At 46.6% G+C, this 13,619-nt stretch overlaps 1 long non-coding RNA gene across 4 annotated transcripts; it reads left to right on the top strand.

The window, feature by feature from the left end:
- Positions 1 to 771: 771 nt before the first annotated feature.
- On the top strand, positions 772 to 12,907 carry LOC106599995 (uncharacterized). Of its 4 annotated transcripts, none has more exons than XR_006769131.1 (5): positions 772 to 1,140; positions 10,495 to 10,655; positions 11,592 to 11,676; positions 11,937 to 12,168; positions 12,574 to 12,907. It is a non-coding gene; the product is annotated as an uncharacterized lncRNA (long non-coding RNA). The 4 variants fall into 4 exon arrangements; XR_006769132.1 differs by having other exon boundaries at positions 775 to 1,140; positions 10,495 to 10,623; XR_001327648.2 differs by having other exon boundaries at positions 776 to 1,140; positions 11,586 to 11,676.
- Positions 12,908 to 13,619: the final 712 nt, after the last annotated feature.

Raw genomic sequence — 13,619 nt, 5'->3', positions numbered from 1 at the left:
GAACATCTATCAGAGGTCAGAATATAGAGATTGTAGAGGAATACAAATATCTGGGTGTCCTCTTGGACAATAAGCTTCAGTGGAGTAAATGTACAGACCTGATCTACAAAAAGAGCCAACAGAGACTGTACTTTCTCAAAAAGCTGGGATCTTTTAATGAAGACTGTACTATACTGACTCATTTTACAAATCTTTCATTGCGAGTATTTTAACTTTTTGTATTGTTTGTTGGTTTGTCAATGCCACTGTCAGCCAGAGAAATATGCTGAGAAGGATTATCACCACAGCAAGCAAGGTACTTGGAGTCAAACAGACAGGCCTGGAAGAGATCTTTAAGGTCAGGGCCCTCCGCAAGGCTCACAAAATCATTTTAGACCCAAGCCACCCCCTGTACCCGGACTTTGAACTACTCCCCTCTGGGCGCAGGTATAGGGCACCCCTCAGCAGGAAAAACACAACTAGACAATCATTTGTGCCAGGTGTGATATCCCTCCTAAATAGCTCAGGGCGAATGTTCCTATCGACTCAGTAAGGCCAGCAGAGGTGACTCTTTTTATTGTTATGTAACTGTTATGAAAGTTGTATTGTCAATTTTGTTTTGTATTTAAACGCCACTTTAAACGTGTACATGACACTGCAACAAAATGTCCCCATGGGGACAATAAAGTAAGTAAGTAAAGAGCCACCATTGTAAGGCACGAGGTGTTGCTTCGTGGTCTTATGGAAGGGTTCTAGAACTTGGCCAAACACCATGACCGTGCGTTGAACACGTTGCTTGAGCAGTTCCACGGATTGTTTGTCAGGCAGCCTACCACGACCGTGACCTCCCAGCCCCTCGGTAACCCGGCTGTTAGCAGCGCGGCCTCCCCGACTGTAAATGTAGTTAACATTATGCCATAATCCTGTCCGTGTATTTGTACTGTGGGATTCCAGTTCCATGTTTTACAGTAGCCAGACAGTGAGAGGGACATGTGAACAATGTAAGGCCAGCATACTTCTGAGTAAAGTTCAACTAAAGTATACAAACGCCCCGACCTCAGTTCTTATAACAATAAGCAATCTCAACAGTCGGATGTTACAACTGGCGACGAGTGAAACACAAGAGAAGAATGCAATTTACAAGACGAACTACGTGCATACGTGAGTAAACGCAGATCGCAACAACAGCCAAGCTAACGTTGGAATCAGCTAGCAAACATCGTACATTACATTACAATACCACGATGGCTAGTTTGCCAAACTTTCCAATATTTGATGTGCGCACAGAACCCAGCATAATCGGCTTGAGGTGGAAAAAAATGGATCAACAGATTCAACAATTTTCTAGTGGCATTCGACATCGCGGATAACAAACAGAAAATGGCATTACTGTTACGCTATGCAGTTCGGATGTGTTCGATATATTTGACACACTGCAAGATACCGGAGCAGCTGATGACTATGATACAGCTGTAGCCAAGCTCAATGCATATCTGTCCAAAAGTCAACACAGAATATGAAACCTACGTTTTCAGACAAGCAAGACAAAATGAAAACGGAACCTTGGATGCTTACCACACAAGATTGAGGCAATTAGCATCCACATGTGAGTTTGCAAGTATTGATAAAGAAATCAAGTCTCAGATAATACGAAGCTGCAGTTCCGCGCGCCTCCGCAGGATGGCGCTAAAAGATGGTTCAATGGCTCTCCAACAACTACTTGATACAGGCAGAGCACAAGAGATGTCAGATAAACAAGCCGCAGGCATGGAGAATGCTCAATCAAAATCACAAAAAAACGTTCAGTGTGCGCTGTACAAAATAAAAAAATATGACAAAAGCCAGGGTTACTAAAATGAAAGTGACAAACGTCAAAACAGAACATGCAATAATTTGGAGGAAAATTCCCACACAACGGAGGACAAACAAACTGCCCTGCAAGGGGGGAAAAATGTAAAGGATGTGGAAAGTTGAATCACTTTCAAAAATGTTGTAGATCACAAACCACAGAGTTCACTCCTCCATTTGCTGAAAAACGATCCCAATGGCGTCCGAAACACAAAGTGCATAAAGTGCAGTCACATGATGACAAAAAGACACAAAAACAAGACACCTCACCAAGCTCTCATGATGATGATGATGATTATGTGTATGTTGTGTGTACACTACAGAAACCATCGCAACCAGTTACCATTATGAACACAACTGTGGATGCTATTGTTGATTCGGGAGCAAGCGCTAACGTTGTTGATGATGTCACATATGACAAGTTAAAGCCCCGCTGTGAATTAAAAAAGGCTTAAGCAAACATCTTTGCTTATGGCTAATCTTGAACCACTTCTACTGAGAGGAAAAAATCACAGCACCAGTCGGCTCCAAGACTAAGATGGTGGATTCCACTTTCTATGAAATCAAAGGTGACTATGGCTCACTACTTAGCTGTCAGACAGCAACAAACTTTGGACTTCTGAAAATCATCAACTCTGTGCACTCCAAGTGAACCAGCTGATGGTTCATTCATAAGCCAGCTTACCAACGAATACCAGGACCTCTTCCAAGGTATAGGAAAACTCAGACTTTCAAGTGAAGCTGGACATTGATGACACAGTGCAACCAGCAGTACAACCACACTAGAGGTTGACCAATTAATCGGCATGGCCGATTAATTAGGGCCGATTTCAAGTTTTCATGACAATCGGTAATCGGTATTTTTGGACACCGATCATGGCCGATTGCACTCCACGAGGAGACTGCGTGGCAGGCTGACTACCTGTTATGCGAGGGCAGCAAGGAGCCAAGGTAAGGTGCTTGCTAGCATTAAACTATCTTATAAAAAACAATCAATCTTAACATAATCGCTAGTTAACTACACATGGTTGATGATATTACTAGTTTATCTAGCTTGTCCTGCGTTGCATATAATCGATGCGGTGACTGTTAATTTATCATTGAATCACAGTCTACTTCGCCAAACGAGTGATTTAACAAGCACGTTCGCGAAAAAAAGCACTGTCGTTGCACCAATGTGTACCTAACCATAAACATCAACGCTTTTCTTAAAATCAATACACAAGTATATATTTTTAAACCTGAATATTTAGTCAATATTGCCTGCTAACATGAATTTCTTTTAACTAGGGAAATTGTGTCAATTCTCTTGCGTTCATTGCACGCAGAGTCAGGGTATATGCAACAGTTTGGGCCACCTGGCTCGTTGCGAACTAATTTGCCAGAATTTTACGTAATTATGACATAACATTGAAGGTTGTTCAATGTAACACCAATATTTAGACTTATGGATGCCACCCGTTAGATAAAATACGGAACGGTTCCATATTTCACTGAAAGAATAAACGTTTTGTTTTTGAAATGATAGTTTCCGGATTTGACCATATTAATGACTTAAGGGTCGTATGTCTGTGTGTTATTATATTATAATTAAGTCTATGATTTGATAGAGCAGTCTGACTGAGCGGTGGTAGGCAGCAGCAGGCTCGTAAGCATTCATTCAAACAGCACTTTACTGCGTTTGCCAGCAGCTCTTCGCAATGCTTCAAGCATTGCGCTGTTTATGACTTCAAGCCTATCAACTCCCGAGATTAGGCTGGCAATACTAAAGTACCTGTTAGAACATCCAATAGTCAAAGGTATATGAAATACAAATGGTATAGAGAGAAATAGTCCTATAATAACTACAACCTAAAACTTCTTACCTGGGAATATTGGAGACTCATGTTAAAAGGAACCACCAGCTTTCATATGTTCTCATGTTCTGAGCAAGGAACTTAAACGTTAGCTTTTTTACATGGCACATTATTGCACTTTTACTTTCTTCTCCAACACTTTGTTTTTGCATTATTTAAACCAAATTGAACATGGTTCATTATTTATTTGAGACTGAATAGATTTTATTGATGTATTATATTAAGTTAAAATACGTGTTCATTGTTCATTCAGTATTGTTGTAATTGTCATTATTACAAATATATATATTTGGCACAGGAACGTAGCAAGATTCACCGCGTGACACACAAGATGCTGATTTCCCAACACTAAAAGCACTCTTTAGCATGAGACATGAACTAACAATAAATGTACAAGCAAACGTCATCCTGAGAGGAACACGGCTCGTTCTTCCAGTCTCTCTCCACAAAAAAGCAATCAACCTAGCTCACACAGGACATCTAGGTATTGTAAAAACAAAACAGCTACTGCGAGAGGAGGTTTGGTTTCCAGGTATAGATGACATGGTGGGAAAAGCAATTCAGCACTGCATTGCATGTCAAGCTGCCACTGCAGAAAATCCTATGGAACCGCCGTCTATGTCGAAACTACCCAAAGGTCCATACTTCTAGCTATCAGGCCATTTTTGCGGTCCTTTCCCATCAGGTGACTACCTACTTGTAGTTGTTGACGAATACTCAAGGTATCCGGAAGTTGAAATTGTAAAGTTCACATCTGCCACTTATGTCATTCCCAAGCTTGACAAAGTTTTCTCCTCCTTTGGAGTACCTGAGATTGTAAAAACGGACAATGGACCTCCCTTCAATGGACAGTCCTTCACAGATTTCAGCCTCTACCTTGGATTTAAACATAGAAAGATGACACCTTACTGGCCGAGAGCTAATGCCGAAGCAGAACGCTTCATGAGAACACTCAAGAAAACTGTCATGGCCACAAACTCTGAAGGAAAACCTTGTTAACAAAATCTCTACAGTTTTCCCAGAAACTACCGTGTAACCCCTCACGGAACTACTCAACAAACCCCAGCAGAGCTGATGTTTGGCAGAAAACTCTGCACTACACTTCCCACAATGCCTCACGTTGCACCAAACACCAAGCTACGTGACACTGACCAACGTGAAAGCAACGCATGAAAGAGACTGCTGACCACAAGAACCAAGCACGACCCTCCACACTCAAACCAGGAGGCACTCTGCTGTCAGCATGTCAAAGGAAAACTCATGACTCCCTACGATCCTAAACCTTACAAAGTTATGAGAAACAAAGATAATGGTGACACGCTCTGGACGTCTGGTTACCAGAAACTCATCCTTCTTCAAAAAGCTCCCACCGTCAGTACTTGACTTTGACTTTGACTTGACTTTGACCCCGAGCTGTCTGAAGAAGAGGACGACCTGAACACTTGTCCACATGCCGCTGAACAACCAGATCAAGACCCATATCCAGATCCAAACCCTCGATACTTTATGAGAACCAATAGAAGACCTCCAAGATATCTCATTGAAGAAATGTAATTAATCAAGTTTAAAGACTGTGAAATAGTTCATGTTAAGGTTATATCTCAAGTGAAATGTATACTGACCAGCAGTGACAACCTAAGATTCTTTATTTTGAAATAAGGGAGGGATGTAATGTAGTGAACATTATGCCAAAATCCAGTCCGTGTATTTGTACTGTGGGATTCCAGTTCCATGTTTTAAAGTAGCCAAACAGTGCGAGGGACATGTGAACAATGTAATGCCAGCATACTTCTGAGTAAAGTTAAACTAAAGTATACAAATGCCCGACCTCAGTTCTTATAACCATAAGGAATCTCAACAGTGGGATGTTACAAAGGCCACCCCGGTTTCCCGAGAACCCCACTTACCTCCCGCAGAACGCTTCGCTGGAGAATCGGGAACCTGTCGGGCGTTTCTTGCGCAGTGTGCTCATCATTGAGTTGCAGCCCTCCTCTTTCTCCTCGGACCGCTCGAAGATAGCGTACCTCATCACGCTGATATCCGGGAGGACTCTTGCCTTGTCTATGGCCTTGTGGGAACAACAGTTGGTTGTATGCTTCAATCTGGAGGAGTTCATGGCGGAGTTGAAGGTTTTCAATTATCCATTGTCTGGGAGAGAGACTGCCCGGAAGTTACTCCAGCTTTGGCAAGACTCCCGCAGTGTGGCAGACTATGTGGTGGATTTCCGCAAGTTGGCGGATTAGAGTGCCTGGAACCCGGAATCGCTGTTCAACACGTTCCTGCACGGATTATCGGAGGAAGTGAAGGACGAGCTAGCAGCTCGGGAACTACAGACAGATCTTGACTCGCTCATTGCCTTGATCATGCGGATCGATGCATGGCTACGGGAACGTAGGAAGGAGAGGAGATCCGATTCCACTCGCCCGCCCAAGGATTCCAACTCATACCGGAAGTCCCCGACGTCTCCATGGCCGAGAGGACCCGAGGCTACCCGAGTCCCCCCGAGAGTCTCAGAAGTCTGCCGATTCACCTTTTCCCAAGCCGATGCAACTAGGCAGAGCTAGGTTATCCCCAGTCGAACGTCTACACCGGCTTCACACAAAGAGTTTCCTGTATTGCGGGACTACTGGTCATTTCGTGTACTCCTGTCCACTAAAAAACCAGACTCACCGGTAGGGGCGAGTACACTGGTGGACCATAAGGAGAACTTTTCCTATTCCTTTACTCGCACCCCATTCCATGCCATCCTGCTGTGGGGGAACCTGTCGAAATCTCTCCGGGTACTCATCGACTCTGGGGCCGATGAGATTTTTTTTGGGACGCTACCCTGGCGTCCGAGCTAGGCATCCCCACTCAGCCCCTCTCCATTCCTATGGACGTTACGAGCACTCTATATGCAGGGTCCCCCACAATACGACTCCCATCAACCTACTAGTTTAAGGGAAGTTAAGCGAGGCTATCCAATTTATGCTAATCAAGTCTTCTCAGAACGGGCTGGAGCCGGTTCTGCCACGCCCATTGTCTGAAGTCAGCGCAGCCTGCCCTGGGACATCTTCCTGTAGGCTCAGAAGTTGCACTGGACCTCTCTGCCATTCCCGCGGAGTACCAGGACCTCTGGGAGGTTTTCAGTAAGGCCCCAGCCACTTTACCTCCTCTGCACCGATCCTATGACTGCGGGATCGACCTTCTCCCAGGCACCACACCGCCCCGGGGACGACTGTACTCTCTGTCGGGTCCGGAGACCAAGGCTATAGAGACCTACATTGAAGACTCCCTAGCTGCAGGATGTATCTGTCCTTCTGCCTCCCCGCCCGTGCATCGACTACCGGTGACTCCATGACATCATGATGAAGAACCGCTACCACTCATCGCCTCGGCCTTGGAGACGCTCCAGGGGGCCACCGTTTTCTCCAAGTTGGACGGGCAGAACGCCTGCCACCTGGTGCGGATACAGGACGGGGATGAGAGGAAGACTGCCTTCCACACAGCCAGTGGTCACTACGAATATCTGGTCATGCCATTTTGCCTTACCAACGCCCCGCTGTGTTCCAGGTCCTGGTTAATGACGTTCTCCGATACATGATGAACCAGTTTCTCTTCGTCTACCTCGACGACATGCTCGTTTTCTCCCACTCAGCCCAAGATCACGTGCTCCACGTCCGGCAGGTCCTCCAGCGCCTCCTGGAGAACCAGCTTTTTGTGAAAGCGGAGAAATGCAAATTCCATCACTCCACCATCCCCTTCCTTGGTTACATCATCGCTGCAGGAAACGTACAAATGGATCCCGGGAAGGAGAGAGCGGTGGTGGATTGGCCGCAGCCAATGACCAGAGTGCAGCTGCAACATTTCCTGGGATTTGCCAACTTTTATCGCCGCTTTATCCGTGATTACAGCACCCTGGCTTCCCCTCTGTCTGCACTCACCTCGCCCAAGGTTCCGTTCTTGTTGTCCCCAGCTGCTGACTGGGCAATCGTGAGTTTCTCGGGGTGAAGATGGCGTTGGAAGAGGAGACACTGGTTGGAGGGAGCGGAACATCCGTTCATTGTGTGGACGGATCACAAGAACCTGGAATATCTCCGCACCGCCAAAAGTCTCAATTCCAGGCAAGCTAGGTGGGTGCTGCTTTTCACACAGTTTAACTTCTCCCTCTCCCTACCGATTTGGGATCCAAGAATATCAGGCGGGATATGCTGTGACGCTGCTATAGCCCCACGGCTACAGCCTCGGACCCCGAGTCCATCCTTCCCATCTCGTGTCTGGCGACGGCACTCAGCTAGGGAATAGGGAAGCAGGTCTGTGAGGCACAGCATCCCAGCCAAACCCCGGGGGGGCCCAGACAACCAGATGTTTGTTCCTGATGCTGTCCGCCCCTCGGTCCTGGAGTGGGCCCACTCCTCCAGGCTTACCTGCCAATCGGGCTCCCGTTGGACCCTGGCCTTTGGGCGGCAACACTTTTGGTGGCCTACCATGGTTCCGGACGTTTCCGCGTTTGCCGCCGCCTGCACGTTCTGTGTGCAGAACAAGACTCCTCGGCAAGCTCCGGCTGGTCTCCTTCAACCACTGCCTGTCCCTCACTGTCTCTGGTCTCACATATCCCTGGACTTTGTCACGGGTCTCACCCCGTCTGATGGCAACACCACCATCCTGTCTGTAGTGGACTGATTTTCCAAAGCCGCCATTTCCTTTCTCTCCCCAAGCTACCCTTTGCCAAAGAGACTGCCCAGCTCATGGTGCAGCACGTCTTCCGGATCCATGGACTCCCAAGGAACATGGTCTCCGACCGGAGTCCTCAGTTCTCATCCCAGTTCTGGAAGGCAATCTGCACACTCATGGGTTGTCGGCCAGCCTGCCCTCCGGGTTCCACCCTCAGTCCAATGGAGCCAATCGACCTGGAGACGACTCTTCGCTGCCTTGTCTCCGCCAACCCCACCACCTGGAGCCAGCAACTCGTGTGGGTTGAATACGCCTGCAACACCCTCCGTTGCTCTGCCACCAGGTTCTCGCCTTTCGAGTGTTCCCTGGGTTTCAGCTCCCGAGGTCGGCATACCCTCGGCCCAAATGTTTGTCCGCCGCTGTCGCCGTACCTGGAAGAGAGCCCGGTCAGCTCTTCTCAAGACTATCTCCAGGTATCGACGGCAAGCGGACCTTCACCTTTTCTCCGGCTCCCTGCAAACTTTCCCCCCCGTTTTATCAGCCCTTGCCCCATCTCCAAGATCATTAGCCCATCTGCTGTTCGTCTTCTGTTGCCCCGTACCCTCCATATAAACTCAGCAAAAAAAAGTCACTTTTTCAGGACCCTGTCTTTGAAAGTTAATTCGTAAAAATCCAAATAACTTCACAGATCTTCATTGTAAAGGGTTTAAACACTGTTTCCCATGCTTGTTCAATGAACCATAAACAATTAAGGAACATGCACCTGTGGAATGGTCGTTAAGACACTAACAACTTTCAGACAGTAGACAATTAAGGAAACAGTTATGAAAACTTAGGACACTAAAGAGGCCTTTCTACTGACTCTGAAAAACACCAAAAGAAAGATGTCCAGGGTCCCTGCTCATCTGCGTGAACGTGCCTTAGGGATCCTGCAAGGAGGCATGAGGACTGCAGATGTGACCAGGGCAATAAATTGCAATGTCCGTACTGTGAGACGCCTAAGACAGTGCTACAGGAAGGACAGCTGATCGTCCTCACAGTGGCAGACCACGTGTAACAACACCTGCACAGGATCGGTACATCCGAACATCACTCCTGCGGGACAGGTACAGGATGGCAACAACAACTGCCGAGTTACACCAGGAACGCACAATCCCTCCATCAGTGCTCAGACTGTCCGCAATGGGCTAAGAGAGGCTGGACTGAGGGCTTGTAGGCCTGTTGTAAGGCAGATCCTCACCAGACATCACCGGCAACAACGTCGCCTATGGGCACAAACCCACCGTCACTGGACCAGACAGGACTAGCAAAAAGTGCTCTTCACTGAGGAATCGTGGTTTTGTCTGGGGGTGATGGTTGTATTCGCGTTTATCGTCGAAGGAATGAGCGTTACACCGAGGCCTGTACTCTGGAGCGGGATCGATTTGGAGGTGGAGGGTCTGTCATGGTCTAGGGCGGTGTGTCACAGCATCATCGGACTGAGCTTGTCGTTGCAGCCAATCTCAACGCTGTGCGTTACAGGGAAGACATCCTCCTCCCTCATGTGGTACCCTTCCTGCAGGCTCATCCTGACATGACCCTCCAGCATGATAATGCCACCAGCCATACTGCTCGTTCTGTGCATGATTTCCTGCAAGACAGGAATGTCAGTGTTCTGCCACGGCCAGCGAAGAGCCCGGATCTCAATCCCATTGAGCACGTCTGGGACCTGTTGGATTGGAGGGTGAGGGCTAGGGCCATTCCCTCCCAGAAATGTCCAGGAACTTGCAGGTGCCTTGGTGGAAGAGTGGCGTAACATCTCTCAGCAAGAACTGACAAATCTGGTGCAGTCCATGAGGAGGAGATGCACTGCAGTACTTAATGCAGCTGGTGGCCACACTAGATACTGACTGTTACTTTTGATTTTGACCCCCCCCCCTTTGTTCAGGGACACATTATTCAATTTCTGTTAGTCACATGTCTGTGGAACTTGTTCAGTTTATGTCTCAGTTGTTGAATCTTGTTATGTTCATACAAATATTTACACATGTTAAGTTTGCTGAAAATTAACGCAGTTTACACTGAGAGGACGTTTCTTTTTTTTGCTGAGTTTACATCCCACTTTTCATGTGTCTAGAGTTAAACCTATGTCTAACAGCCCTTTGTCCCCTGTTTCCAGGCCCACCCCCCTTCCCCGTCTCATTGACGGCCAACCGGCGTACACAGTGTGGCGCCTCCTGAAGATTCGACCACAGAGCAGGGGATTCCAGTACCTCGTTGACTGGGAGGGTTATGGCCCGGAGGAGAGGTGCTCAGTCCCCGCTGCTAAATGACTAAAATGTAAGAAATGGGGAAATAATTCAGGGGCAGCTAATTTAGGGGCAGCTGTAACGATCTAGAATTTGAATCTTGCTACACACACAAATTCCAAGATTCAAATTCTAGATCGTTACAGCTGCCCCTGAATTAGCTGCCCCTGAATTATTTTCCCATTTCTTCACAATGCAAGATTCAGCCCCGAGATTAAGGCCTCTAGATTAAGGACTCTAGATGAAGTCCTCTAGATTAAGGCCACTAACTTGTTCTGGTATGTATGTCTGGTAAGTATGTAGGATGGGGGTAAAAAGTGCTCAGAATGAAGGACTCCCAAGTATGGAATGTCTCACAATTACCACAACAGCAGAACTTCTGTGCAATTCTGGAAATTCAGCATGTGTGTGTGTGTGTGTGTGTTTATACATGTTTTCCTACGTTATCAGGACCAGAATGTCCTGACAAGTCAACAGAATGTCCTGACAGGATTTTTTTTTTGGAAAAGTCTGGACTTTTTCCTAGTCCTAAATTTGTTAAAATGCTGTTTTAGGCTTTAGAGTTAGGTTTAGGGTTTGGTGTTAAGGTTAGGAGTTAAAAATAGGATTACTCCCCCAAAAGTCCTGTAAATTCATGGAGAAAAAAGGTGTGTGTGTGTGTAGGTGTGTCGGTTCTTCTTAGCAGCATTTTGGATGACAAGCTCCACCTCCTTTACCCGGCCCTGCAGCAGCAGCCAGCGAGGAGATTCCCCTAGAGACAGACAGAACCCCCACACACACATGCGCACACACAAAAGTACTGTTATATATAATGATGGTAATAACCGGGTCATTTTGCAGAGTGTAAAGTATTTTGTTCCAGCCCAACAGCAACACACTTGATTTATGTCTATGATCTCAGTAACCTATTATTTAGCGTTGTGTAGTGTTGAATCCTGTGTCCTCCTTGTGTTTCGCAAAGGAGCAGTGGTAGAGAGCAGAAGCAGGGGTTTCCTAGACCTCAGCCGCACCACTGACATGAGAAACATCTCCATCCTCAACATCATGCTCTGGTAAGGGCCACTTCGACTGGGTTCATGGTTGTCACTATCTGGTAATGCTAGAAAAGACAGAAATGATGCTTTTTAACCCCACATTTTCAACCACACAAACCGTATCCTTAACCATCATCTGAAACTGAAAACATATCTTATCTACATGCTCATCAGTTCACCAATCTGTATTTTGCATGGCCATCCCATGACTTTCATTCCCTCTCTCTTCTCTCCCTCACCCTCTTTCCCTTTCTCTCTCTGACCCTCTCTTCCCCCAGGGCAGTGAACTCCATGATTTTCTAGTCTCTCCCTCAACACCACCAACATGAACGGCGACTCCTACCTCAACTACTTTAACTTGGCACTAACAAGATCGTGACCTACATGAGCTCCTGGGTTCTGAATCGACGTTCCCGGCGACCCACTATCCTCTTCTCCTTGCTGCTTTTCTGTGGCATTCATGCTGCTCGTCATCAAGCTGGTCCCTGAGGATCTGTGTCTGTACCACAGGTATGACAAAACACTTATTTTTACTGCTCTACTTCTGTTGGTAAACTGTTTATAATAGCAATAAGGCACCTCAGGGGTTTGTGTTGCATCGTGCCTAAGAACAGCCCTTACCCATGGTATATTGGCCATATACCACACCCCCTCGGGCCTTATTGCTTAATTATACTCTTTGAGGAAAATGTCTATCTATCAAAAGCCCAGCCCACCCTGTAAATCTCTAGGACTAGGGTTAGGGAATCTGTTAATCTTAATTGAACTATTATTGACGGAAACTGCTACAAGTAGCTGTAATAACAGGTTGTAGTATATATTATGTGCTGATAGGTGTATTGTGTTGTAGTAAAATGACTGGTCTGTATTGTGTTTCCTTGTGTGGTTTCCTGCCCTGCTCCTGTGTCCCCTCAGATCAGCACATCCTGTCCCAGGTACTGGCGTTGCTGGACGTGTCTGGGGGCGTACTGTTTCCTCTACCTCTTATCCACTGCGCTCTTGTACACTGGCCTGGGCATGGCCTCCATGGAAGCACGCATAGAAAGCATCCTCTCCCCCACGTCATCTACATCAGTGTGTGGTGGGGGGGGGGGGAGTTTGTGTGTGCCGGTTTGTGTGTGTGTTTGTGTCAGGTATGGATGATTTCATGCATTAGCAAGCATGAATGTACACTGAACACAAATATAAACGCGTCATGTAAAATGTTGGTCCCATGTTTCATGAGCTGAAATAAAAAAAAATCACAGAAATGTTCCATACGCACAAAAAGCTTATTTCTCTCAAATTTTGCAGAAATGTGTTTCTACCCCTGTTAGTGAGCATTTCTCCTTTGCCAAGATAATCCATCCACCTGACAGGTGTGGCATATCAGGAAGCTGATTAAACAGCATGATCATTACACAGGTGCACCTTGTGCTGGGGACAATGAAAGGCCGCTTTAAAATGTGTAGTTTTGTCACACAACACAATGCCACAGATGTCTCATGTTTTGAGGGAGCGTGCAATTGGCATGCTGACTGCAGGAATGTCCACCAGAGCTTTTGCCAGAGAATTGAATGTTAATTTCTCTACCATAAGCTGCCTCCAATGTCGTTTTAGAGAATTTGTCAGTACGTGCAACCTGCCTCACAACCGCAGCCCACTTGTAACCACACTAGCCCAGGACCACATCCAACATCTTTACCTGCGGGATCATCATGCTGAGGAGTATTTATGTCTGTAATAAAGCCCTTTTGTGGGCGAAAAAATCATTCTGATTAGCTGGGCCTGGGTCTCCAGTGGGTGGGCCTGACTGCCAATTGGGGGGGGGGGGTATGGCCTGCAAGGCCCACCCATGGCTGCCATGTGAAATCCATAGATTTAGGGTCTAATTTATTTATTTCAAATTACTTATTTCCTTCAATGAACTGTGACTCAGTAAAAACGTTGACATTTTTGCAGGTTGTGTTTATATTTTTATT

Source organism: Salmo salar, chromosome ssa03 (genome assembly GCF_905237065.1).
Source record: "Salmo salar chromosome ssa03, Ssal_v3.1, whole genome shotgun sequence".
NCBI lineage: Eukaryota > Metazoa > Chordata > Actinopteri > Salmoniformes > Salmonidae > Salmo > Salmo salar.
This window is presented reverse-complemented; position numbering and strand designations above follow the sequence as displayed.